The sequence below is a fragment of the Equus caballus genome, chromosome 21 (assembly GCF_041296265.1).
Source record: "Equus caballus isolate H_3958 breed thoroughbred chromosome 21, TB-T2T, whole genome shotgun sequence".
Classification (NCBI taxonomy): Eukaryota; Metazoa; Chordata; class Mammalia; order Perissodactyla; family Equidae; genus Equus; species Equus caballus.
Genome location: NC_091704.1, coordinates 58,353,548 through 58,376,750, shown reverse-complemented (window position 1 = coordinate 58,376,750; position 23,203 = coordinate 58,353,548). Strand labels below are relative to the sequence as shown.

Here is a 23,203-nt window from a genome sequence, read left to right as displayed (position 1 = left end):
CCTGGCCTCTAGAGCCTCAGTTTATCCGATTCCACCATTCCTGGGCTGTGCCACTGTGGGCCTCAGGTCCCTGGGACCCTGCCCCAGAGGTGGTTGGAGAGTTTCACATCAAGGCATTGCTCAAAATGTATAACTCTAGCTAATATTTCTCCCTCTAACTCATGCCCTTCTCTATTTCATCTTCTCTGATTCATCCTCTCCCTGATGACCTCCATCCTAAACCTTGTAACTGTACCATCTGGAATCTCCTATTATTTCCATTGTACAGACTTTCCCTATATCTTCAACTCATTGTAGACTAATCTGTTGTCCTCCCATAGGGACATCATTTTTCTTGAATTAGGCCCTCTGCAGTGGGCCTGCTCTTTCTTCAGTCTACATATCCTTAACCTGGGAGAGGGAGTCCACATTGTCCTCAACCCCTTTCCTGTGCCTAGACATTTCTCCATTTCACTTGTTTAAACAGTGTCTTTGTTTTGGGTCATGCCATCCACCTAAGCCACCCTACACCCCTGTGGATCCCTGTCATCTCCTGATCTTCTGATCTCTCTCCCATGTTATAGAAAATCTTCGTACATGGTTCATGGTCTCTTCTAGGTCACCATCTATGACATCTAGGGTTGATTTGACATCCATGTAGATAACCCCACACATGGTGGCCTCTAAGGCTTCTTGATCTCAGAACCAATAGCATTTCCGTCCACTGCATTTTTGCAACCCTGTATCACTAGCACATCCCGCACCATTTTTACTCCCAAACAGTGTCAGCTCTGAAAACTTCAACAGCAAGAGCCTACAAAATATTTTGGTTTGACTGTCCCCAGAAGAAGACCCCAAAAAGAGATTCCAGTATGAGTAGTTTAATGGGAGCTAATCCCAGCAGGGGAGTGGGGGCACTGAGACAAGGAAGAGAAGGAAGCAGAACATCCCTCAGAGTTATCCCACCTGGGGGAAGATGAAGGAACTTGGTGGTTATCCACCAATTTCCATCAGTCATTGGCTGAGGGCTGCTTCTAGGGCACATTAGCTGCTTGGTATTTCTGGCCTGAAAAGGCACTGAGCCAAAAGCAAGTGACAGTCTGGCCAGAGTAGGAGGCATAGAAATAAGGATCGCTGCAGGGATGTTGGGGGGACATCGACAGCATTGGCTTCACCTACCATTTCAGCTTTCTTAATGCTGCATTTCCCCTAAACAGGCCTTGTGTCTTTATTGAGGTCGCCGATCCTTTGACTCATTCGTTTTCAGCTAACTGGTCAACCTCCCGGGAACCACAATTCCTTCCATATGGAGCCTGGGTCCCATGGACTATTTGAGCTTCCTTCTCTCAAGCCTCTCAGCTTCATTGTTTTCCTGGGTTTGTTTTCATTTTTATTTTTCTCTTTTAACCACAATTTGGTATTTCCCAACTAAGTTCAGACTATGATAGCTAGAAAGAATTGCCCATACAGGCAAACTGGTGCCACTACAAATTAATGGAAGTCTGTTTCTCCAGTTCATTATATTTTTTTACTTGTTCTAGGTCAGCTCTCTCTTTAATAACTCTCAGCTGCTCATCTAAACATTCCTCCTTTCTTTTCAAGGCCTTCTCAATTTTTACTCCCTTTCATGTTCATGCAATGATTCAGCCACATCTATATTTACTGTCTCCATTTTCTTCTTCTCCCACTCATTCCTCAACCTGCTCCAGTGTGATTTCTGGCTTCCTTATCACGTGAAAACCCTTTTTGCTTGACCTCCATGTCAACCCAATGAACATTTCCACTCTCATGTTTCTTCTTGGCAACATTCTTCCACATTTCTTCTTTTGGAAACTTTCTCATCCCTTATATTCTGTGCCACGAAGCTATCTTAGTTTTCTTCTTATCCTTCTGGCCATTTCTTCTCTTTTCTTTTCAGTTTCGTCTTCTATCTAGCCAGTGAATGTTTGAGCTCCTTGAGATTCTGTCTTGTGATTAGGCACATGTATAACGTGATGGACTGTAATTAGTCTTTGGATATTGAACATGATATAATCTATACAGAAGTTGAAATATAGTGATGTACACCTGAAAATGATATAATGTTATAAACCAATGTTACCACAGTAAAAAGAAAAAAATGATTCTGCCTTGGGCCGTCTCCTTTCCTCTATATTCTTTCTACAAACAATCTTACTCTCTTGATGCCTACTATTTCTATCTACAGTCAATTCTTATCCTTTGAGATCCAGGCTCAAATGGTCAGCAGACTACTTGATACCTGCTCTTGAATGTCTCAAAGACACGTGAAAATCAACATATCTAGGAGTAAACTGATGATCTTTCCCTTAAACCCAGCCCACTTCCAGGGTACTTCATTTTAACAATCTATCCAACTCTGTGCAGACTGGAAATCCAGGAGCCAGTCTCAACCCTCATTCACCTTACCTTATTGAATTTCGCTTCATAAAGATCTTTGGAAATCATCTTCTCTCTCAGTTTTCAACACTTGCACCTTTTCCTAGCTGTGGTTACCTCTTCCCGGAATTACAGAACTAGCCTCCTCACTCGTCTATCTTGTGCTTTCTTGACTGCTCTAACCCTTTCTCTGGGCTGTGGCTAAAATCAACTTTATGAAATACAAATGTCATCTTGTGATCTCTGTCCCTAGCCCCTCTCAAAATTCTTCAATGGCTTCCTAGTTCTTTACAGATTAAGATGAGCCTTCCCGCATAGCTTGCAAGGTCCTGGCTGGTCTGGTCCTACTTGTGTCTCCAGCTTCGTCTTTGGCTGTGCTCCACCTCACTCTTTCTGCTCCATTCACACTGACTATCTCTTCATCCTGGCTCTTCCAATACTCCTGGCACTTCCAATACTCCCCACTTTCATAGGGCTTTTGCACAAGCTGAACGCTCCTTCTGTCTTTCTTCTCTAGTTGACCCCACCTTACAGACTGGAGTCTCGTCACTTCATCAAGTGACATGTCTCACTTGTGTTACCTCAGCAAGGATGGCTTCATTGGTACATTATTAGGTCAGTTCCTCTTACTATAAACTCCTATCGCACCATGTAATTTTTCATAGCATCTGTCACAGTTGCGAGTTTACATTTATTTGTATGATTTTTTTATTAATGCCTGCCACTCCAATAGATTTTAAGCTTTTAGAGGACAGAGATGATGCCTCTTGTGGTGCCAGGGTGCTTAGTACGTGCTCAGAAAATATTTATTTGAAGGCTGACAATTAATGAATTACTAATTTTCTATTTCTAGAGAAAATAAAATTCCTGGATGTGAATGCCCTCATTTTCCAGCCTACACCTTGATGAGCCTGTAGTCTCAGAAAGATCTCTGTTCTGGATGAACCTTCTCAATTGTGCCCTTCCTGATTGAGTTCCAATAGTCCCTCTTTCTCATATTTCAATCTCCCCCTTTTGCTTTTTTCGTTTCTTGCATCCATTAATATTTTCAAGTTGCATTAGAAAAAATATCCTCCTCAATCTTGCATTTTGACCATTTTCCTTTACAAACTCCCCAAAATAATAACCCACACTAGCTATCTCCCCTTCTCATTTTCATGTGCTGTCATCTACTCTTGTGACTTTGAAATCAAACTCAAACTTTTCCCTTGAACTTTAGACCCAAATTACCAATGGACAACTCAATGTATTTATCTGTGTGTCTCAAGGGTTCTTCTAATTCAACCTATTTCAGCCCTTTCAAACCTGCTCTTCCTCTGCTCCTGTAGAATCGGTGACAAGTGCTATCCTTCATTCAGTTACCAAAGCTAGGGACAGCTGGGTGTGATGGTTCTCCCAGTCTTACTCAGCCTACTCTATCCCAATTAGTCAACAGATCTTGTTTATTGTGTTTCTTAAATGTTTCTGGAGTCTCTGCAGTGATCAGTATTGATAGTCATCTTTAGTTCTCAGACTATGGTGAGAGGCTCCGAGTGGTCTCCAAGGTCAGCCAGGCCCCCTTTAGTCTGGTATTTACACTGCTATAGTCATTTTTCTAAAGCACAAATCTGATCATGTGTAACCCATCCCCCCAGGCCTATGACCCCCTTACAGGCTCCCTACACTCTCAAATGCATTGGCATAGCACGCAAGTCCCCACATGATTATATTTCAGCTTCCCCTCCATCTATTCCTCCCGTTATCGCCTCTGATCTAGATACTCCCCAGTCCTTGCTGATCTTGTAATGCCAGGATGTTGTACTGTTTTATGCTTCTGCACCTTTTCACACACTGATTCTTCTTCCTACAACACCTTCCCCAGACCTTTGGAAGAATGCAAAGCCCCTACTCATGCTTCAAGGCTCAGGTAAATGACCGCTTGTCTGGCACAACTTTCCCTGACCTTCCCAAATAGACTTGAGCTCTCTCTATTGTGCTCCCCATGTGCCAGATGCACATTCTGTTGGAACTCATGTTGGCAGAGCTGTTGTGTAGGGTTGTTTAGGTTGTGGACTACACAACTCCAGCATCCTTGTTCACAAAATGGTGCACAATTAGTACAGTCATACATCATGGCATTATTTTTGAGCCATTTTTCCATTCTTTGTTCTTAAGAATCACAGATTGGGTAAGAAGGCATAAAAAGAAGATTAAGAATGTAGGGTGGATTCCTGTGTTAACTCAGGAGGAATGAAGGACGAGACACAGTACATGTTGAGTCAGGACACTTATGTGTTTAAAGCAGGAGCTTTGGGGATAAGTGGTGTACTTTGATGTACCATGCTTAAGTGTCAAATTGTGCAAGAGCTATGACAAGAAGAGGCTGATTCAGGGTGGTGATGTTCGTGCACAACACCAGAGCAGGAAGAGCTGGAAGAACATAAACAGACTATTTAAAAATGACCAAAACACAATCGGCCACTGAAAGAGGAATGGAGATTCCCTGTATCTTCATGGAGTTGATGACTAGTGTTGGCAGAGGGATCTCTCAAAGAAATCCCCTCCCAGGGACTGAGGGCCCTGCCCGGAGCAGACTGGGGCAGTCACTGCTGGAGCTTGGCTGGGTCCTTCGTTTATACGTCTGCCCCTCTGCCCAACAGATTGAGAGCTTCCTTAGGCCAGGAGTGGAACCTTTTGAGTTCAAATTACCAGGGTCTTAGGAGGTGCCCAGCCCACTACAGGCCCTCCCACACCTGTCCTAGCTAGAGGGCGAAAAGAGAGGGAGGTTTATGGACTTCGACAACAACAGTAACAATAATAATAGTCAACACTATACAGTAATAGTGTTTACTAGTGCCTGCTACTTTTCTAAGTGCTTTATATAAAAACCCCTTTTTTCCTCCCATGTAGATATCGTAACGATTCTCATTTTATAGATGAGGAAACTGATGCTAAGAGATGTTAAGTAACCTGGCCAAGGTCACACAGCTAATAAGTAGTGGAGGTTCTTCCATACCCTATCTATTGGGATGGCACTTCTAATCTGAAGAGAGGTGGAAGATTTTAAATGAAGTTTCTGTGTACCTCCTGCCTTGGACCCCCATGATGTCAGTGGTTTTTGTCTTACTTATTTTCTTTTTTTGTCTTTCATCTGATCATCTCTGGGCTTCCATGCACATTCTCTCTCTCCGCAGTAGTCCTGGTGGGTGCGTCAGAGGACACAGAGGTGGAAACTTCTGTTGGAGGGAGACATTTCACCCATTTCCCTGGGTTACCCACCTATCCTCTCAGACTGCTTCCTTTTAAATTGGGGAGAAATCAAGGAAGTTATCTCCCAACGTTTTAGCCACTCATCTTTTTGTTTTGGAACTGCTTCTGGGGATATGAGGCCAGATCTTACCTTCCCATCTTTGGAAACCCACAGGTTTTTCTGGGTAACACTTTTCAAGGATTTAATACGGGTTTTCCCTTCTCATTGGTTTAAGGACAAGTTGATGTGATTTGTTTTTCTCCAGCTATGCTTTTCCTATTTTCTTCACTGGCTTTTGTGAATTGAGCAATTTTATAATTTGGTTGCACTTTGTCATCTGACTCCAGAAGTCAAATAATTGCTTCTTCAGAAACTTTTATAATTTAATTTTCCTTTTCACTTAGCTGTATTTCTCTAACCTATGGAGAGGATAGAAATGCAGAGTTATAATATGAGGTCTGTGAGTCTGGAGCTTTCCTGCAAAAGGCAAAAAAAAGTTCACACCTGGCTTGCATTTGACGAGGATTCCACATGCTTCATTATTTTCTTTGGATCCCCAACGGGCTTTTAAACATATATATGTTAGCATTTTTGTGTGGCGTATATTCATAAATAAGAGCTTTGATTTTTTATTCTAGCTCTAAGGAAGAAAACAGGCATTGTGTTTAACACGGGCTTGTATCAACAATGATGGCCGGATTCCAATTCATTCCTTGATTTAGAACTTAAAGAATATTTCATTTAAAATAATTCCTTCCCACACCCCCACGCCCCAGGTGTTTTCTAATTATGTAGTTGGTTGGCCTAAGAGTCTGCAGATGCTGGTCTAGGCTATTCCTCTTATAGGATTTGTCTTCTTGAAGGCGTTCAGGGTTCTTAGGTTTCCTTTCTCCTAAAAATAGAACAATGTGCCTTACAATAATTTAGCCCACACTTATATATTAAGGACAAAAAATCCATTCATTTCTGCCCTTAATTCTCTCTAAATTACATTTGGTTTGGTTTTTAAATGGAGTCAAAATGATGCATGGTGGGCTGGCCCGGTGGCACAGTGGTTAAGTTTGTGCACTCTGCTTTGGTGGCCTGGGTTTCGCGGGTTCGGATCTCAGGCATGGACCTATACACCACTCATCAAGCCATGGTGTGGTGGCATCCCACATACCAAATAGAAGAAGATTGGCAACAGATGTTAGCTCAGGGCCAATCTTCATCACACACACAAAAAAAGATGCATGGTAGTAAAGCTTCGGTTACAGAATTGGGATTTGGTACATTTCCAGTTGTGGTAATAAAACTGCCTTTTCTAAGGTTTTATAAATAATTCAGTAAAAGTATTTTTCTAGGATTAAGTCAAGTCCTATTTGGAAGTAAGACTATAGATTGGGTATGGCTGGGTTTCAAATACAGGATATTTCAGTCAATTGATTCTATAAATCACTTGTATTTGTCAGGTTACATGTCCTAATTTTTAGTTTGGAAAATATGGTCCGTGTATTCATTTTTCTAGGGTTGCCAAAACAAATACCACACACTGCATGGCTTAAACAACAGAAATTGATTTTCTGACAGTTCTGGAAGCCAGAAGTCTAAGATTAAGGTGTTGGCAAGTTTGGTTTCTTCTGAGGCCTCTCTCCTTGGCTTGTAGGTTGCCACCTTTTGGGTGCGTCTTCACGTGGTCTTTCCTCTGTGTGTGCACGTCTGTGTCTTAATTTCCTTTTCTTATAAGGACACAAGTCAGATTGGGTTAGGGCCCACCCGTATCGCCTCATTTTACCTTAATTACCTCTTTAAAGATCCTATCTTCAAAAACACTCTTATTCTGAGGTACTAGGGGTTATGACGTCAACACACGAATTTAGGGGTTGGACACAATTCAGCCCATGAACGTCCCTATTGACTGGCCATTTCTGGCCCTTCTAGGTACTTGGGACCTGAACTTCTTCAGGATATTTAGTACTACACTGAAGAATGATAGTGACCTCAAGAGGTTGACACATTGCTTGATAGCACCAAAGAATACAGAATGTTTTAATCCCCCCAAAAATTTCATAATATAATAACATGATATGTTATTATTATATAACAAATATAAGAATTGAAATGCCTTTAGATAATAAATAGCTTAGGCTAGCAATCTCAGAACCTTTGGCCACCAACTGTCGTAAGTGACATCTCAGTGCTTATTAATTAACGAAAATTTGTAACATAACGCACTGATGTTCTTACATCACCTGTTACGAAGCAGGCATCTTGCTCTGCTAGGAGAAAGTGAATACTTTATCCACTTGTTCTCGATGAGTTTCTGGTTGAGGATCTCAAAGATTCCAGATACAACGAGATCACATATTTGGGTAAACCAGATATCAGCTTCTTAGACTTGATCAGATCCGCTCAAACTCCCTGTCCACCAGACAATGGGAAGTTCAACGCCATTGCCAAAATTTCTTTACATTCCTGGTGTCACATTCCTAGTCACCTCTGCTTTCAGCTTCCAGCTCCTGCTGAATTTTTGTTCTCCACTCTATGTCTTGCAGCTGTTCCTTTGTCTTTTCCTTGGCGTCAACCCAAACATGTGACACAATTCTTGATCATTTGCTCTTTCCATTAAAGTGCAATATGCGTGATGCAGCTGTATGCCCTAGATTTCTGCTGGCAATTTGAATGACAGGGACGGTTACATTGAAAAGCCATAGAGCAATTAAACTAAGATTGAATAACAGGCTCCTTTATCCTTCAAAATGTTTCTTGGGCATTTCCACCAACTCTAATTCCACTTCTCTACTATTTTGCCGAGCTTTCTTTCTGTTCTCTTCCTTCTTCTCCTTTTCTTCTCTCTTCCTCTGCCTACCCTCTCTGCTCTCCCCTGCCTCATTCACTCTATCCTTCTAATTCTCTTTCATTAAACAAGCAGAGCTGTTGAACTATCTTTCTGTAGCTTATTTCCAAATTACACCCTCAGGGCTGCATCTTCCACCCCTGCATGGCATCAAGTATTTTCTTATACAAACACAGGCCCAGGCCATCCCCAAAGTAAACTGCTAGAGTTAACTGCGAATTATGAGTTCTCTTAATTTGATACTCATGCAGACACATTGAATGTTAGCCTCTAAGCAATAGAAGGCCTAGATTAACTAGTGGCAGAAGAGAAAGGCTGGATTTAAGAGACTTCTCTGAGGTGGAGTGGGAGGTGTTGGTAAATGGATGTGTGCATGAAGGGGAGGGGGAAATTGAGCCTGGATATTGGATTTGCTGCATGAGAAGCAGGGTTGATGGTGATAGCATTGCTGGCGAACTTGCTACAGAAGGCAGAGCCAGTTTAGGGGGATAATGAGCCCAAAGTTGATTCTATTAAATTCAAGAGAAATCAGTTAAAATAATGTGAATGATGTGGAACGGTAAAGGTCTTGGGGTGCACGTTGGGATTTATAGTTTATCATTAGAGCCAGTTGGAAGATGGATGGACTCATTTCCTATCTGTCATATAACAGCACTCACCTCACACTCCAGGATTTAAAAATGCTTTAAAAGGGACACTTCTGTTTTTATCATTAATTATTTTTTTATAATAAATTATAATTGAGATATAATTGACCTATAACATTGTATTACTTTTAAGTGAATAGCATAATGATTTGATATATGTATATATTGCAAAATGACTACTACAATAAGTCTAGGTAACATCCATCACCACACTTAATTACAAAATTTCTTTTTCTTGTGATGAGAACTTTTAAGATCTACTCTCCTAGCAACTTTTAAATATGCAATACAGTGTGGTTAACTATAGTCACCATGATGTGCATTACATCCCAGGACTTATTTAACTCATAAGTAGAAGTGCATATCTTTTGACCTCCTTCACTAAAAGGGGGACATTTTTTTTTGCTTGAGGAAGATTTGCCCTGAGCTAGCACCCATGCCAATCTTCCCCTATTTTGTACGTAGGTTGCTACCACAGGATGGCCGCCAACGAGTGGTGTAGGTCAGTGCCTGGGAAGTGAACCCGAGCCACCGAAGTGGAGCACGCCAAACTTAACCACTAGGCCGTGGGGCCAGCCCCACAAAAGGGACACTTCTTAATCCTCATGAAAAGTTGTAGTTCAGACTTCTGGCCAGTTAAACCTCATGGGTGTTCTCACGTGGAAAACAACTTGGCATCTGGCAGTTAAGACTCACCACAAGTAAGCAGCACCTTTTCTATCGTCACTCCTTTGTTGTCAAAGGTTCAGCAGGACTGGAGCCAAGGGCTCGATGGGAGAGGCTGAAGATGAGGGTGAGGACGGGGCAGTGTGGGCTCTGTTTATCTGAGCTGATACTTGTTTATCTTGATAGCCAGAGCTGAGACTAGAATGGGCATAAAAGGGAATCTGGAACGGCCTTGGGTTTATTTTAAAGTCAAAGTGAAAGACTATAAATTGCAGGACTTTAGACAGAGTCTGAATTATGATCTGATACCATTTCAGAAAGTTTGCTCTGGTGGCTGTTTTGAGAAGTGGTCTCCCAAGTCACAGGGGAGGTTAGTACCCCGAAAAGTATCCAAGAAAATACTAGAGGAAAATTGGATGCAGATGTCCTCTTTAACCTAAGAAAAAAAAAAAAAAAAGAAAGACGCTAAACCGTACTGGTATTTAATATGCTACTTCAGAGTAGCACATGTGTATAATTTATAAATAAATATACACATATTGGGAATGCCTGCTCAGAAATATTTTCCTGATGGGGATACAATTGTGATCTTCAGTTTTTACTTTAAAATAAACTCTTGCTGAGGGCCCTCCTGGGTTTCCTATTTTGTCCATTATAGAGTAGAAAAGAGGGAGAGATGAGGCAGTTGGAAGGAAAGAGGAAAAGGCAGATGAGAATGGTATTTAGGATTCGGTGATTGATGGTTTGTGAGTACATCTTTGATAAGACCCTTGGCCCTCAGTGAAGCATGTAGCACCTCTCTAGTACTCTCACAGAACCGCCCTCATTTCTGTTCCATATAATGGTAGAAGCTCTTAGCTTTTTGCTTCAAGAGTGAAATAGGAATGCCCTACGATATGCTGTGGAATTAGGGTTATGAAGACTGCCCTTATGATTCTGAATTACAGGTTGGAAATTACTGGGGTTAGTCATTTGTTGATGCCTGCTATTTGAAATTTATATGGTAATTAGGCTACTGTTAAATACATTTTACAAAATGCAAGTATAAGAGCCTGAATGCATCATAAAAGTTATTTTCTCCTTAGGAAACTGTAAGAGTCAAAATTAGTCATAAAAGTTATTTTCAAAGCATTTCCTTTTGGATACGTTAGGAATGCTGACTATTCAACAAACAGTAGTTGCATAAAGAAGATTTTTGGTCCCATGATCTGGCTGAAGCTTTGCACGAACAGCTGCTTATCTCATGAATGGAATTTCCTGTTAATATTCTTGCAGGCTAATTGTTCATCAAAAGTATAACAAACGTCAACAAATATCACAAACGTGTTACATCCTAATATTTGAGAGACAGCGAAACAGTTCAGATGTTTAACTTGACTGTGCTTAAAAGGCAACAGTGCAATCTTTAGCTTTTGTCACAAACTACTCTTGATGGGATTAATGCTATTCAGAGAAACCATTTGGTTTAAGCGCCCTTTTCTTTTAAATTACTGCAACATATGGCTTAAGATAAGACAGGCTAAGGGAAGAAACAAAACTGACTTCAAACTGCATTATTATAAAGCACCTTTGTTGTGTATAGATTTCATGTAGTCTTCATCTCAACTACATATGGAAATAAATTTTCTTAGAATAAAAATACTGCAAATGGACTCAAATTCTTTGGCAGCAACCACAAAGACATCTACTTTTTAATGTGAGATGTGAGTTGCTTGGGGTGGAGTTTCCAGCAGTGGGAAGTCATATCACCCGGATACGAGGGTTCAGGTCAGAAGCAAAAATTTAGCGTCAGTAGAAACTTCCTGGAACACAAGATAGCTGATTTTTAAAAAGCATTTCCAGTTTTTTCCCTCCTAGTAAAATTAGCATTTTGCACAAAGGTGCAAACCAAAGAGCTGTTTCAGGAAGGTGCTCAGGGAGGAAATTTAGCTCAATGCTCTGTCCTTCATAGCATTAATCACGCCGTTTTCTTTTCCTTAGCCCTAAGAAACTCAGAGTGACTAAACACTAGAAATGAACTACAGGTCTTTTTCCATTCTCTTCCAGATGGTATCAATCTTTGTTCCTCTTTCAGACATATATGAGAATGGAGCCAGGCTTCTGGAAAGCAGAGCTCCCTTTTCATCTTATTGGCATCTACTCGTGAGGAGGGCGATAATACCTTTACAGGCACTGGGAGCCACTTTGTGGGTTATGAGGACGGAAATTTAATTACTCCTCCCACTTCTGCTATCTTATCTGTTCCTGTACATTTGTAACCGTTAACTCTCTCCTGGACACTTGTGTTGAGTCCCGACAACCTCCACGTCCGTGATGATCAGCACCCCACTCCACCGCCACCCTCTTTCCACCCCTGGCTAGAGGCTTGGCAAGTGACTGAACATGTAGGCTGGTGTTATCTACAGGTTACTGTCTGTAACTAACGCTCAAGGTCTATATAGAATGTTTCTATAGTTCTGTATAGCTCAATTTTCTATATTAATAAATTCTTGTAAGTATACCATATAATAATATTGTATATTCATAAATTTAACAAACATTTAGTGAGCATCCTTTATATGTGCTGTGCTGTAAGTGGGGCAGACAGGGATGAGCAAGACTTTTCCTGCCCCCAAGGGACGTGAAATAAGAAGATGACATAAGGAAGGTGTTGGCAAACTACCCAGGAGCCAAATTCAGGGCGCCACCTGTTTTTGTCGGTCCTGCTAGCTAAGAATGTGAAGAATTAGGGCTGGCCTGGTGGCGCAGCTGGTAAGTTCGCATGTTCCGCTTCGGCGACCTGGGGTTCGAGGGTTTGGATCCTGGGTGCGGACCTGCGCACCATTTATCAAGCCATGCTGCAGCAGGTGTCCCACATGTAAAGTAGAGGAAGATGGGCATGGATGCTAGCTCAGGGCTAATCTTCCTAAAAAAAAAAGAATATGAAGAATTATAAAAAAAGAATATATGATAGACATGTATGTGTCTATTATATATGTTGCAAAGCCTAAAATATTTACCATGTGACTCTTTACAGCCAAAGTTTGGTGAGTCTTGATACAAGGACTGTAATGCAAGGAGGAACTTGAAGTGTTTTACCTTGCATTGAAGTCCAATCAGGAATAGTCAAAGGCTGCGGGAGTCCAGGGGAGGGAAATGCTACTCTTGACTAATGGGATCAAAGGAAGGACTATGGATGGGGGAAGCGAGCCTTTAAGAAGAGGTGGTATTTCTGTTAAAGGAAGCCATGGTGGGGGTGGGGGTGGGGGGGGGGTGGGGGAGGGCAGGAGAGGCAGCGAGCAATGAAGGCAGAGCTGCTCAACCCGCGGCTGTACGCTGGAAGCCCCGGGGAGCTTTTAAAGTATATCGAGGCCAGATCATAAAATCGAAAACAAATGGAAACACATACACCTAACTGTATACCAAGTTGGAAACATAACCCCACAGAGAAAGAATTATTTCAAGTGGCTTGTGAACTCTGTACTCCAATTAGACATCCCTAACAGGCAATATTAAAAGATTGAAAGAACCGCAAAGAAATCTTAAACTTTCTTCAGCAGTTTTATCAGTAGTAGTAATACTGGCATTGCGATTTTATACTATCTTATCTGTGTGTTGAGATAAAGCAAATTAGGAAATACATTAATTTCATTAAGAATCAAGATTTCTGGCGTAAGGGAAAAGAGATACAAATTAAAAAGTCAAAGAAGTTAAAAGGGCTAAATTTTAATTGGAAATATTGGTATGAATTCATGACTTACATGTATGCTTATGTCTTAGTTTTTGATTTAAGGAGTGTGCATGTGTGTGTGTGTGTGTATTTGTACTGAAAGAACCTAAGAGTGATGATGCTCCAGTAGCCATGAGACACCTACTGCCCAGACTTAATTCTAAATATCGTTTAAAGGAACCAGTCTTCTTGGAGAAATGACTGATTACAGGCTTGGTTCAAGGAAAGCTCAAGGTGAGAATGGGAATCTTATTGTGCCAGCAAGTAAGAAGCGTCAAAGGCTAGTGAAGGGGGCCGGCCCAGCGGTGCTGCGGTTAAGTTCGCACCTTCTGCTTCAGCGGCCCGGGTTCGCTGGTTCAGAACCCGGGTGCGGACATGGCCCCGCGCGGCACGCCATGCTGTGGCAGGCATCCCACATATAAAGTAGAGGAGGATGGGCATGGATGTTAGCTCAGGGCCAGTCTTCCTCAGCAAAACGAGGAGGATTGGCAGCAGTTAGTTCAGGGCTAATCTTAAAATAAAAAAGGCTAGTGAAGTCATGGCAAAAGGTCATAGGACCAATTTGACACCATATCCACTAGGCAAATTTAGGACAATTCAAGAGTTAAAAAGAATGATAAATGTTATTGATTGTAAAATATAGAATAAATAAAAATTCCTAAGTCCGTAGAGAAAAGAAAGAGAGAGAAACCAAGGAAGACAAAAGAAAACCTCACTTGCTGCCACTGGAGGCGACCACTATAAAAACTCTTCACTCTGAAAATTGGTAATTATCTCAAAAGAATTAGCATTTACTCTGTCTTTATAAGAACTATAGCTCTTCTCAAGTTGAGAGCATAAGAACTATGGTTAATCCAAGTTTTTTTCATGGGAGAACACCAGCTAAGAAATACAAAGGATGACAGAATTTAAAAAATGACCATTTAATCTCATGCATTGTGAGTGGGAATGTAAGATGGTATGGTCACTGTGGAAAAGAATTTAGCAGTTTCTTTCCTTTTTTTTTTTTTTTAAAGATTGGCACCTGGGCTAACAACTGTTGCCAATCTTTTTTTTTTTCTGCTTTATCTCCCCAACCCCCACCCCCCTTACACAGTTGTATATCTTAGTTGCAGGTCCTTCTAGTTGTGGCATGTGGGACGCCGCCTCAACGTGGCCTGACGAGCGGTGCCATGTCCACGCCCAGGATCCGAACCCTGGGCCGCCGTAGTAGAGCACATGAACTTAACCACTTAGCCATGGAGCCGGCCCCAAGCAGTTTCTTTCAAAGTTAAACACACACTTACTAAACAACTCAGAAATCCTATCCCTAAGTATTTAGCCAACTGAAATGAAAACTTATGTTCACACGAAGACCTGGATGAAAATGCTTTTATGGCCTTATTCATAATTACCCCAAGCCGTAAGCAGCCCAAATGTCCCTCAACTTGGGAATGGATAAACAAACTGCAATATGCTCCTCCAATGGAATACTATTCAGCAATGAAAATGAAAAAACTATTGATCCATGCAAAAACATGGAAAGATCATGAATGCATTTTGCTAAGTGAAAGAAGCCAGACTCAAAAGGCTACACAATGCATGATTCCATGTAGGTGACATTCTGGAAAAGGCAAATCTAAAGGGACAGAAACATATCATTATTGCCAGGGGTGGGGTGGTAGGGAAGGCATTGACTACAATAGGATGTGAGGGAATGTTTTTTGGGGCGGGTAGAACTATTGTACTTTTTAATGCCTCTGGTGGTTGCATGAATATACACACACATTTGTCAAGACTTGAAACTCTGTACAGAAAAAGGATAAATGTTTACAGGATGTGAATTATGCCTTAATACAAAAGTGAAAGAAATCTGCCGTTTTGCAACTCTTAACCAAATAATTCTTTCAGGCAAGGGTCATGATGGATGCTAAAGCTACTGGGTGAAATTTTGTTGGGGAATCAGGACATTCATGTGCCTGAATGTTGCCTCACAGATTCCTTGCTAACTGCAAATAGAAAAACATACTTTAGCGGAGAGGTATGATGGTCACCCCCTTAATCAAGAGATCAACGTCAGCATCACTAATAGTATGAGGACCTGACGTTATGTGTCATCTGGTGTGATGTGAAGTACACATCTCTTGTGAATTATACTTGCCCCAAAAACTTGATCTGGATCTAGTCTCTTTAGACTTAAATTTCAGTTGAAGGCCTACCGAGAATAGACACATAAGTTAAATGACATCATGAGGAGTTGATCAGACCAATAGATTGTAGACTGTTCTATGAGATAGTTGGCCTCGTTGCTTTAAAAAGTGAACGTAATTTGAAAAATAAATAAACAAAAGGAAGAACAATAGACTAAAGACTCTTAATAAGCAAACGCAGTGTATGAAATTTGATTGGATTCTGGTTTTAAAAAAGAGCAAAAAAGGAGACTTTTGAGACAATTGGGGAGTTTTGAATATAGACTGGATATTCGGGAATTGCTGTGATTTTCTTAAACATGATAATGGTGTTGTGTTTATGTAGGACAATGGCCTTATTTTTGGGTAGTCCCATGCTTAAGTACTTACAGGTCAAATGTCACGTTTGCAAATTATTTTCAAATAGTTCAGCTCTACCTATCTATCATCTATCTCTCTTTCTATCTATCTATCAATCTATCTATCTATCTATCTATCTATCTATCTATCTATCTGTGTATCTACCTGGCATATTGCAAGATACTCAAAATTGTGATGGGTCCACAGATGTCCATGTGTTATTCTTCCAACTCTTCTTGATGTTTAAAAATTTTATAACAAAAAATAGGGGGAAAATTAATACCAGATCCTACTCCAGACTACATAAATCAGGATGTCTTGGGGACAGGACCTAAGTTACAGCATTTTTTAAAAGCTCCCCTGATGATTTTTTAAAAAACATAAAACAACCATTTTATTGGGCTCCTGGATTCTGTCGGTCAGGAATTCAGACATGGCAAAGAGAGGATGACTTGTCTCTGTTCCACCGTGTCTGGGGCCTCAGCTGGGGTATGCTGGTGCCTTAGGCAGAGGTCATCTGAATGCATCTTCACACTCATGTGTGGCAGTTGAGCCTGGCTCTTGTCTGGAACCTTAGCTGGGCTGTCAGACAGTGCATCTCCATGTGGCCTCTCCACATGGTCTCTGTGCGTGACCTCCAGGTGATTTTAATGTGAAGTCAGCATTTTCTCAAGTTTGGACAATCATAAGAATTATCTTAAGCATTTATTAAAATTCAGATTCCCTGGACCTTTTCTTGGGTCTGGGATGGAGACTATTAATATTTACAGTTAAATTCACCCAAGTGATTCTAATGGAAAGGCAAGTTTGGAAAACACTGATGTGGGGCATGAGCTCTGTTCTTTTTAAGGCCCCAGATCTGTCCAGACACCAAGCACTAGGCGGCACAGAAGAGGGTGGTGTATTCTACTGCCTTATTTCTGAAACTTTGTCCCAGATGTTTCCTTTGATTTCTAGATTGTCTTGTGGTATCCAGATTTGTCTTTCTTTGGCTGGGATTATGGTTCTCCCATGGCTATGTGGTTTTGGTTGCTTTAGTTGAAACACTTGTCCCATTTGACCAAGTCCTTGGAACTTCCTTTTTCAAGACATGATTATGTGAGTATAGAAATTGGATGTGTTAGAGATAAACTAGGAGAGAGAAAAATGAGGCTAAGTCATACCAGGTCTTGAGTTATGGGCTGAGGAGTCTGGCTTTAAGTTAACATGCAGTGGTCCTCCAGAGGGAGTTTCTTGATTATGATCGCCAAAGGATGAGCGATGTGCATTAGGAAAGCTAATCAGGAGCAGTGAGAGCCTGGAGGCAAGGAGAACGGGTGAGGGCCTAGGAGAAAAGCTCTGGGGGCATTTACCAAGATGAGGCAGTTCTCCATGAAAAGGAGAAGATGGATCTGGGACACATTATTTTCAAATCCCTTACAGACCGTCATCACATCCTTTGGCATCGCTGTAGGTTTATAAAATGGAATAACATTTTATCTTTTAAGAAGAAAGATGACACTGTTGACTTACAAACTACACTCTGAATTGGTTCTAGGCTGGTCATAGGTATTTGAGGTGATCAAATGAGGTCATACTCTGCTGCTTGTCTCATTCCCCTCTTGACCGAGAGAACGAAAGCTGAGCTAAGCTTCAGATCTGTGGACCTTGATCTCAGTAGCATGATTTCCCAGCCAACTGAGCCTACTGTCATAATCTAAAACCAAGGAAGATCTTCTGTAACCAAATTAGAATCAGAGAAATGATTGTCTTCTGAGGAGCCTCTCATTAGTATCTGTTAAGTGATTACTCAGATATACCGGTGTTTTTTTGTTTTTGCTAAGATTCTTCCTTCATTAAATTTAATGATGGTATAGTTCTGGCTAGTAATTTAGGAATAAGGAATAAGTTCTAGATGAATCTAGGACAGGCCATTAAATTATAAGCCACAGCTGAATGAGGCCCAATGCCTATTGTTGTAAAGAAAGTTTTACCAGGACATAGCCATACTCATTCTTGCATACCCTCTATGGCTGCTTTCAAGCGACAAAGGCAGAGTTGAGCAGCTGCAACAGGACCTGTGTGACCTGCAGAGCCTCAAGTCTTTACTATCTTGTTATTTACAGAAAAAGTTTCTTGATCCCTGATCTAGGAGAATGACTTCCCATAAACTGGTGGTGTGGTTCTGCATATGCAGGACGTTGGAAGAAGGACAATGAGAGGCATGAAAACATCTGTATTCATTTTACTTTAAGCCAGGAAAGTCTAGTTGGGAGAAACAAATTTGAATTCTCTTTTGTGTGTATGTTCTTTGAAGTTCTTCTTCTGCTTCTTTTTTTCCCCCTCTTAGGACTACAGTTAGCAGGACTATAGTCAGATCTCATCTGTGATCTGTGATTAAACCCATGGGCTCTGGAGCCAGACTGCCCACGTTCACATGTCAATGACTCTTCTTACTCCCTGCATGACCTTGGGCAAGTCATTTGACTGCTCTGTGCTGCTGCTTCAACTATAATAATAGAACCTGCTGTCTAGGGTTGTTGGGAGGATTAAGTGAGTTAATGCATGGGATGACCAGGACTGCAGCTGCCTCCAGTCAACACTCTGTAAACATTAGCTCTTACTAGTATCCATTCGATATAGGGTCATCGACAGCCAACATTCCTTGATGAGACCATCTTGTCAATGATGACTTATGTCAGGACAAGAATCCATTGCCCATTTCAGGGCTCTCTGAAATGTTTTTCCAAGTGGTTCTCTCAAAATGTGGTCTCTGGACCAGCGGAATCAGCATCACCTGGGAACTTAGTAGAACGTGAATTCTCAGGCCCCATCCAAGATTTACAGAATCAGCGAGTCTGGGGATGGGGACTAGCCAATGGTGTGCTGCTCAAGCTACAACAACTGGCTTGCCAGGGGAAAATGCCCCTAGAATGTGCTGATTTCCACGGTATAAATTCTCCCACTGTGACTGATTTCAAGCTACCAACGTGATGGTTTGGAACCCGTTGTTATTGAGTTTGGGAGAGATGCACACCATCTGCTCTCCTGAACTGAAAAGAGGGGGCTGCTCTAGCACACTCCTGGCCCAGACATCTGCGTTTTAACAAGCCTTCTGGATAATTCTCTGCATGCTGGAATTCGAGAACCATCACTCTGACTGATCCCGCCAGAGCTTAGTCATCTAGAGTCCTGGGGAGAAAGTGTGGCAGAGTGCCTGGGCTTCGGCGGTGGAATATCTGGGCACAAATCCCACTCTGTCACTTCCTGATCTTAGGCGAGTGCCTGGCGTAGAGTTAAGGATAGCTGCACATTCGTTGTGCACATTCGCTGGCCGCATTCCTGCTGCAGTCAACCAACCCTCTCAGGTCAACCAACACCCTCTCAGACACTTAGAGGAGCTCTGAGGACTTTTACTGCTCCCCAAGGCCCCCAGACAAACCAACGATGATCCCATTGCTGCATTTTGCAGGTAGATTCGTAGAACTTTCCTCAGGGCTTTGTTATATTATCTGTTGTGCCTCACAGTGATTATGCGAAGCGGAAAATGGTTTTTATGATTCCATTTTACTTGACAATCATAAAAATAGCCAACCTCAGCGTGGTGATTTGCAGAGCTTTGTTCTAACACTAGGTTGGGATCCAGGATGTAGGCAGGCCGGAAGGTTCATTTTTGTCCTTCGCTAACTGAAACTACTCAGATGAGGGTCTAACAAATCCTTCTTGATAATTCCAGTTGCGCCACAGTCAAATAGCTGGGTTCCTGTGTGTCACAGAGCCTAGTGGGCATAGAGTCAGCATGGTAAACTCGAAGTCTAACGAGGCTTAACTTCGCTGAGCCTCTCCCTGGCTTCCACGTTCACCTCTACTGTTCTGATCTCATCAACGTCTACACTGGTCCTTTCTTATGTTCCTCCTTGTTGTTGGTTACCAACCCAACAGCTGCCTCCACTTCTTCCTTGTGAATAGAGCCCTGATTTTTTTTTAGGCACCAGGAGACAATGTGCTCAGGGAAGATTGGACCCTCATGCATGAACCCTGATTCCAGGGCTGTCCAGCAGAACTCTCTGTAAGGACGGAAACTATCTATATCTGTGCTGTCCGTAATGGAGACCACTAACCTCATGTGGCCAGTAAGCACTTGAAATGTGGCTTGTGTGACAGAGCAACTGAATTTCTAATTTTAAGTTAACTCTAAATGGCTTCATGTGGCTAGCAGCTACCATGTTAGACACCACAAAGACGCTAACCCTTGATAATTCCTGTCTTCTTTGCCTGGTGTTGTCAGATATTGTCACATGGCCCAGTCCTGACCTATAGGCTCCAGTGTAAAGGAATGGGAGTGTTTGGGAAAGTTTTTTCTCCCTGCTAAAGGAGAGAGATGCACTAGGAAGCTCGTGTCATTCTCGTCTCCTGCCCTGTCCCCTTCCCACACTTTCCTTCCTGCCCGGCATGTGCAGCGCAAGGCTTGGTGCCTTGGGAAACCTCTTGTGACAATGAGAGGGTGATATTAATAAATAGATGATAAGAAGAACACTTATATAGTACTTATCACACACCAGGGCCTGGCTAAGCAGTTTATATATGCTAACTAATTTAATGCTAATGACAACCCTAGGAGGGAGGTGCTGTTGTTATCTCCAGTTTTACAAAGGTGGGAAATGAGGCTCAGAGAAGCTAAGCAAGTTGCCAGAAGTCCCACAGCCAAGAAGCACCAAAGCTGGGATTTGAGCCCAGGGAGACCAATTGCAGAGGCTTTGCCTCTCATCCCTGCACCATACCGCCCTGCTGGAACCAAGAGAATTGCAGAGGAGCTGCACAACCATGGAGCCATCTATCTTTAGATATCTTGTCATATGAGATGAACACACACCCTTATGTTTAAAGCCACTTTAGGCTGGTCTCCTGTGACTTAGAGCCTTAAGCATCCTAACAGATACCCTATCTTTGAGTGAGTCTCCTTCATCTGGAGTCCCCGACCAAGCTAGCCCGCAGAATCACTCCACTATCAAGGGCTGATTCACAGCAGACGTGGATTAGGAGACAAGCCCAACGTCAGAGCTGGGAGCGCTGATGTTGAAATACCTCGATGGAGACACTCACTGGGGACTTCCACCCCTGCTCCATCCCAGAGCTTGCAGCAAACCTCAGCCCTTCACCATCTGCCCATTGTCTCTGATTCTAAGAAATGAAGTTTGTCCAAAAGCATTGTGGATATGAGAAGCGCAGAGATAGGGAGACTTAAAAAATCTGTAAAAGGCTGCAGAGCATATTTTTAAGTTTCAGCTCCTATTATTCATTATGTTCTAACCATGGAGTCAACGTCTGGGTTTCCACTCTCCCAAACCCTGTTTTGTGACTAAGAATTCAGGCTGACTTGAAGTTGTACTTCACTGATAAGTAGGGTGCTTCTCTTTCCAGGCTGAAGAAAATTTGGAAATGCATGAATGTTCAATCTATTCAGTCAGAAGGAAACATGGCTTAAGGGAGTAGTGCTGAGAACCTCTTGTCCATGGCAGCACGGGACTGTTTCAGCCCAGGACAGCACGGGCTCCCGTTTGTAGGTGTTGCACAGAATCCCCTTCCATCCCCACAGCCATCCCTCCTCCTTCCTTGGTGCCGGGTGGCTCTTTCACTCTCCTCCAGTCCCCACCTTCTCCATTACCCTTCTCCATGCCCAACCCTGGTATTCCTTCTTTTTATACTACCTCCCAGGATTAACTAGATGCAGGGCTGCAATGGCAGAAGGAATGGGGTGATGCAGGAGAAGCGAAGAACAGATCTAAGTGGCAGAGAGTCCCTGGTCCATCCCTCACCACGGTCTTCATTCATCCCTTTGCTCACTCAGCAACGAATTATTGAGCACCACGACTAAAAGCGCTAGAGATAGAATAGTTGAAAAACTCTTCTTGGGAGGAAAAAGAAACTGCTGTAGGATCCTTGTGGAGTTTTATTTTTCAATCTTCTCTTAGTATTTGGTGTAGCCAAAGATTCAACATTATCTTATGTCATTACCTCTGAGTTAATAGGAGGTTGGGTATTATCGGCCCATTTCAAGTGGGAGAACGTGAAGACTGAGGTCAAGTGACTTTTCCCTGGGATGTGGGTAAGTGGCAGACCCAATCCTCAAATCCACATCTTCTGACTCATTTATTTTCTCCTAAGACCCCTCACACCAGATCTGACCTGGGCAGAAGCAACCACTGCAGGCGTCCACACTGCTCTGAAGCAGACCCTGAAAAATTCTTCTTTCCCCAGGAGCCCCTCATGGTAGGGAAAGGAGGGGGCTGCTGGCAGCCTGCATGATCCCACTGCTTAGTCTTTGAAGTAAAGAAATCTTGAGATCAAAGGAAATATTTTGTTGAACTCAGTCATTTGTCCTTGATCTGCAAGAAACCTTAATTTAATTAGCAATATAAACTTTGTAAAGACTTCACTTTCCCAGCTTGGCTTAACATATACCATTTCTTTGATTTCTAAGTGACTTGGAGCTAATAAGGACAAAAATATGTAAAATATCTCACATCAGACACGGACTATGCAATACTTGTATTTCATGAGTATTTTCGGGTAGTACTGACCCAGATTTGTATAATTTTCGTGCTCTAATGAGTAAGAAGTTAGAGTGGGAAATATTTTGGACTAAATTATCTAGTTGTCTTCCAGAAAGGCAAACTTCCCAGATTCCTTGATGTTTGAAATCACGGCATTTTGGGAAGGCGGCTACTAGCATTATGACATTTTCCAGAAGTCAGGCACTTTATGTATGTTTAAAGAATGTAATCGCCACACAAACCTGTGACAAAGGTATTCTTCTCTCTCTTTTACAGAAGAAATCAAGTGACATTCCCACGATCACACAGCTTAGACACTATGGTTTGACACTAGCGGATGCTGAGCCCGACTTGGTGTTCACAGTTCATGGGGCATTTGGGGCCGCCTTTAAACCTTCAGAAGTCATCTGGCCCACTTCCTCCCCTTACGTCAGAGCTGAAGAAAATGAGCCCTAAAATCGCTCCCCTCTCCTAACAGAGCACACGTACAATCCAGCCACTAGCTCTCTGGAGCGTGATCTTTTCCCCTGTACTTTTGCAGATGGTTAAGAACGGGAGAGGGCTGGCCCTGTGGCTGAGTGGTTAAGTTCATGAGCTCTGCTTCGGTGGGGGTTCGCTGCTTTGGATCCTGGGCACGGACCTATGCACTGCTCATCAAGCCATGCTGTGGCAGCATCCC

General features: G+C 42.3%; 1 long non-coding RNA gene across 1 annotated transcript in view; it reads right to left on the bottom strand.

Moving 5' to 3' along the window:
• The window catches only part of LOC138919855 (uncharacterized), a 49,917-nt gene that overhangs the window by 4,800 nt on the left and 21,914 nt on the right, over positions 1-23,203 (bottom strand). The window lies entirely within an intron of this gene.